Below are 6,000 nucleotides of genomic sequence, written 5' to 3' on the forward strand. Positions count from 1 at the left end.
CCCCTTTCATTTTTACCCAAAGAGTAGCACAGTGTTCACTCAGAGGCCCTTTGCCTCTGCTACCTAGTGTCTTTGGAGACCTACCGCCCTGGGTCCTGTAGCCCGCCCCTTCCTCTCTAACAGCTGCTCAGGCGTGGGGGTCTCCCCCTAGGCCACGAGGGGCCTTGTGCGCGGCCAGCCCTTGGTGCCCACCAGCAGGAGACAGAGAGCAGCAATGCAGAACTGCTGACTTCAAGAGCATGCAGTCTTGCTCTTGCATTTCAGTTTTGACGCTATTGTAAACGACCTCTAGAAGGAGTGGCACCAAATAATTAGAAGTTGAGGAAAGAAGAGAAAAAAGAGGGAGGAGGAGGGACCGCCAGGAGTCAATCATGCTCCTTGGTGAGGCTGTGAGCACAGTTTCCTGCAGGCTGGGGTGAGTGACTGATCTCGTTTTGCAAATTTTCCGACCCCACCCCTGCCCCATTCTAGACGAGCTATTGCTGTTTTCCTGGCCCGGGTGCCCTGAGGTTCCTGGTTCCTCTGGGGCTCCCCGAGGAGTTCCAGGGAGACTGGGCTTCTGCCTCCTACCCACGTGCACACAAGCCCTGGCTGTCCTGTCAGCGGGCACTGAGGATGTCCCCGGTGTGAAGACAGCCAGCGGGCTGAGGTTTGCAGCTGCCTGAGCCCGCTCTCCTCTCCTGGGGGGCCTGGGAGGTGCCTTTCCCGCCCAGCCATGCCAATTACACATCTTGGCACAGGAAAGAGCCAGGAGCTGTTTCTTTTGCCCCCCCCCCCACCTCTTTTCTCCGCGTCTAGATGTCAGATCATTACTGGGCCAGAGGGAAGGTTTCCTCCAGGGGCAGGAGTAGGGGGAGGGCCGCCTGCACCTCAAGAACCATTTCTGTCAGACGTCGGCACTAATAACCCGGCTTCCGCGAGACCTGTCAGTGCTCGGGGGAATGACAGGGGCCCTGAAGTGTGCTTCGTGCCGGCGGGCTGTGACACCCCCGCCCCCCGCCACTGCAGGTCGGGCTGCCTGCCACCCAGCAGCTTCCGGGGCGCTGCCGGCTCTGCAGACCTGAGGCGGCTTTGCCCCGGCTCCGGTTCAGCCCCAGCCCCTGCCCACCCAGCCCCTGTCTTTGTCCCCAAGGCTCGTGGGATCAGCCCCAGCATCACCGCTTCTCCTGCTGTGTGTGCGCGCGTGCCTGTGTCTGCGTTTTACGGTTGATACAGATGGTTCACCCAGAAGCTTGGTTGACTTCTAAGTCTTGTGTCCAGGGCACACTTCCCTAGTCAGGGAGGTTTTGTCACTTCCTGCAGCCGCGCCCTTATTTGGGGCTCTGATCTGGCTCCTGGTCTTGTTAGCTTCTCCCGCCAGACCATGGAACCCGAGTCCTCCGGGGCTCGTGTCCCTGAGTCATTTTACTGGGTCGTGTACTGCCCTGCAAAGGGCCTTTCTGCTCCAGCATCTTCCTTTAGCATGAGAAAGGAGGGTGAGGGTGGGTGTGCAGAAGGTGACCCTGGGGAGGACATGGCAGAGACTGGCCTAGACCCCCTGCTACCAGCTGACTGCCAGCCCATGGATGCCCTCTTCTCTCCACCCTCTCCCCACAACATGGGAGAATCCCGGTGTATTCAGTCCACGGACTTGGCAGAGACAAGAGTCTCTACCTGGACCTGAGACCCTCCAGACACGACTCTGGCGTACAGCCGTCTGGTGGTGGGGAGGCTGGGGGACGTCTGAGCAATAACTCTCATCCTCTGAGTGCTTCGGAAGCACCTGGGAAGATTGTACCGGGGCCTCACCTCTGAATGACACTGATTCACTGGTCTGGCCTGTGGCCCAGGCATTGTGATGCATCAGGCACCCAGGTGATTTCCTGGGCAGCCAGGCTGAGAGGACCCAGAGCTTTGAGTTTCCCCCAGGTGACCTCAGAGGGCCCTTTGAGGAAATCTCTAACTTCAGGAGTCCCAAGACTCTCCCAGGGAGCAGCTTAAATGCAGGTACCCAGGCTTACCCCCAGAGAGTGAGATTAGGTGGGTCTGCAGGTGGAAGCAGGGACCAGTGCTTCTCACAGGCTCTCCACCCCAGGAAGTGAGGTTTCGGCTGGGCCCATAGACCACAGGCTGAGAACTCAGCGGGCTGAGCCTTGTGAACTGGGTGGAAGCTCAGGGGCCCTATCTTATGGGGTATGTGTGTTAAGGTGTAAGAGAGGGAGAGTGGAGCTGGGAACACGCACATCAAGTGGCTCAGAATTTCCGCTGCCATGCACATGACTCCCAATGACCACGGACGTGCCGTGAGCATTGATGGGGGGGGGGGGTTCCAAACACATTTGCGTGAGCAGGCGAATCCATAAATAATCTGTGACTAATCAGGATTGCCTGTATGTACTACTTGTTTGTGCCTCTGATGGCTCGGTGAACATCTGTTTCCACCAAAGCCCTAACGCGGTCACCAAAGATTATTTTGTAATCCCAAAGGCTCAGCACAGATAGGTGCTCGAGTACTATCTGCTGAGCGACTAAACGACGTGAATTCCTGGCCTCCCACCCGGCCCTGAGCCAGATCTGGCACGCGGCCTGCTGTCGGCACTCGGCACAGCTCCATGGACGGGGTTCGTGACGACCAGAAGCATCTGGACAGGCTGAGAACCAGGAATGTGCCGGGGATGCACTGGGGTGGGGGTGGGGGCGGGGGCGTGGGCGTGGAGGAAAGGGGATGTGCCCTTGGCCTTGGCCTTGTGGGCTCCCAGCACAGTCCAGGACCCGGGTGACTCTGCGTGGCTCAGTCCCCTGACCAGATCCTTCCCAGATGGAGAGAGGCCCCTGGCCATCTTAACCGAAGTCACCTGACCCCATTTCCGCTGACTCCTCAAAAAGCAGCATCTGATTGTGATTTGGCTCAGGAATTCCTGGCCAGAATATTCTAGAGTGGTCCATATGACCTCTCCTCCCTCCCTCCCTCCTTCTTCTTTCCTTCCTTGCGGAGAAAGGATTGGAGTGTCTCATTCAGCCTTGCTATGCCACTTAGTTACTGCAAGTCAGTCTCTGGGGTCTGAGCAGTCCCTGGAGACAGGGAGCTGCCCAAATGCAGTTTGCTCAAGGCTTGGGAAGAGCAAAGGGTGACCTAGCCTGGTACTCACTGCCCTAAGAGGTCATGCTCAGACCCCGCTAGCCTTTCCCTGGACCACACCTGTCCCAGGTTCATCTTCAGATCCCTCGAGCCGTCCATACTTTCAAATATTTGCCGATCATTCGCCGTATGTCAGGGACCGTGCTCAGGACTAAGCAAGACAGCCATTCTCCCCCCCTCCCTCCACAGAGCGTTTAGCCCAGTGAGGGGACAGCTGTCACAAAATAGTTACACGTGTGAGGGGGTAACAGGGAGGACATGATTGAGATTGGGGTTTGGAGAGCCTCTCCAGGAAGCTGTGTTTAGGTGGAGACCTCAAGGATGAGGAGGAATTAGCCAGGTGAAAAGCTAGAGGAAACAGCTCGTGCAAAGGTCCTGAGGCGGGAGGGCTGAACTGATGGAGGCCCGTGAACATGGACAGCAAGGAGGGGAGCCCAGGTGAGCAGAGCCTGGTTGGGGGGGGGTACATGCTGGAGAGTTTACTCATTACTCTAGAGAAACATCAAGACGTTAGAGGGTCAGCAGGGCAAGTAGGACAGGACATGACGACCGTCTGGCCACTTAGTGGAGAAGGGATTGGAAACAGTAACCTGGAGAGGGGGCTCCCAGTGGTGGTCCTTTGAACACAAGTTGCTTGTGCTGTTCCTATCCTTAGAAGTGCTCAGAACACGAGGAGGGTCAGGAATACCTTGCCCGCAGCTGAATACCATTCTTCTTACGTGGGTGGAAGGGAAGAAAGTCAAGTTGGAAAGGGAAAAGGGCGACGGCAGAGAGCCAGAGAGCGAGCGAGGCCTCCATTTCCTCCCTGAATTGGCTGGACTTGTGCTCGCGGAGGCAGAAAGTTAGGACGGCCGAGGGAACGACCCTCCGCCAGGAGAAGGGAAGAAGGCCGGCATGATATTGACTTAAACGGGGGGGATTTAAAAGACCCCTGTGTTCCCACTTTGTGCTTTGCTTCTTACAGACAGCCTGGGACCTTTGAAGTCGGGCTGGCCCAGTGGGGGGCGGGCTTCTGCGGAGACAAGATGCTCACAGGGGCGGGGGCGGGGGGGGGGGGTAGGGGGCGGCGAAGCTCTATTAGGCATGCTCTAGCAAAAAGAAAGGCAAATCCAATGATAATGTACATCTGTTTCAGGGAATTTATAAGCTTTGAACATTTTTTATGGGCAGATAAGTGGGTCCTTTTCTTACCATAACTTAGAACTTCAAAGCTGCGTGTGTGGATAATGCAAATTGCTGAAATACGAGATTTTTTTCCCCCTACAAAGAGGTTTCCAAAAAAGACAAGGAAGAGAAAGAGAGAAGGGGAGAGAGAGAACGGAGGGTAATTGACGCCATCGTCTTTTATGTACACGACACAAGCGGGACAGAAATTGATTTTTATGAAATAAGAAATGGACAGGAGAGGCAGGCAGAGGAGGGGGCGGAGCTCCACGAGGCAGGTGTGGGGGCTGAGACCCCGGCCAGGCAGAGGAGGGGGCGGAGCTCCACGAGGCAGGTGTGGGGGCTGAGACCCCGGCCAGGCAGAGGAGGGGGCGGAGCTCCATGAGGCAGGTGTGGGGCTGGGACTGGGGGCGGGGTGTGGTGGTGGTGGTGACCGGCGCCATGGGCCAGGCCAGGCTGTGGGGTCAGCCCTGGGGACATGGCCCCCTCTTTCTAGGATCCCTCTCCCTGAAAGGAAAAGACAAGACAAACGGACATTGTCAGCCCAGAGCCTGCTTCCTCCAGGCAATGTCCTGGAGTGCTTTAGGGGTTGGATGGAGCCCAGAGGCCTGGGGAACTTCAGGAAATCTCTGTGGGCGTGACCCTGGCTGGTGAGGGGCTGCCGGGTGTGTGTGTGTGTGTGTGTGTGTGTGTGTGTGTGTGTGTGTGAGAGAGAGAGAGAGAGAGAGAGAGAGAGAGTGTGTGTGTGTGTGTGTGTGTGTGTGTGAGAATTCTAGATGGCAGAACAACTGGACCGGGGGATCCTGGGTTTGGTTCGGCCTCTGCCACCCGGCATCCCTGCCCCACACTCAGCCCTCTGTGCCTTCCCTGTCTCCCCCACCCCACCCCCAGCAAGCAGCCCCTGAACTCCTTGCAGCAAAGAGAGTAGACACTCAGGATGTGCTTGTCGAATGAATGAATGGATGAGTGAATGAGTGAACGAGGGCTAACCCACTCTGTCTCTTCACTGCCTCCCACGTCTCCAGTGGACGATTCAGACGGGAAGGGGAGACAGGGACGTGTGGCTCCTTGGGGTGGACCCCAATATCCCTTCTGTGCCGACGCAATGAGTCCAAGCCAGTCTCCGTTTTCCAGCTTCCAGTTTGGTTTTAACATTTACAACAGAACCCAGTATGAGTGGGTGAGCTTGTCAAGTTCGTCGGGCAGGCATTACCAAGGAGAGGTTTCCCTCCTTTTTGTTCTTTTTTTATTTCTCCCCTCTCCTTCCCGCCTCTTCTTCCTACTCCTTACCTTCAACCAATCTAGAGAAGCAGGAGGCTATCTCTGTTAATTGTTATTTTTGGTCTAGTCTCAGCCTGTCCCCTCCCTCTGTCCTCACTCCTGTCCTGCTCACAGTCCCCCTCGTGGTTCTCCCCAACATGCCCCGCCCTCACCCCTCTTCGCCGCTTCTGCTTGCTCGCGCCCTCACCCCTCCTCGCCACTCACCCCTCCTCGCCACTTCCGCTTGCTCGGACAGCCCGGGGCCTGCGTTTCCACCACTCTGGGTGGGATACTCTCCTCTCCATCGCCTCTGGGGCTCTGCCCCTCCCACTTGACAAAGGCCAACTCTGGAAAAAGTAGAGAGTTCAGGATCAAGGGCTCTGGGGTCAGAAGGACCATTGTTACTAATATTACCAAGTTGCTATTGACCTTTTTTTTTTTTTTTTTTTTTTTGTACC

The sequence above is a fragment of the Saccopteryx bilineata genome, chromosome 9, assembly GCF_036850765.1.
Source record: "Saccopteryx bilineata isolate mSacBil1 chromosome 9, mSacBil1_pri_phased_curated, whole genome shotgun sequence".
NCBI lineage: Eukaryota > Metazoa > Chordata > Mammalia > Chiroptera > Emballonuridae > Saccopteryx > Saccopteryx bilineata.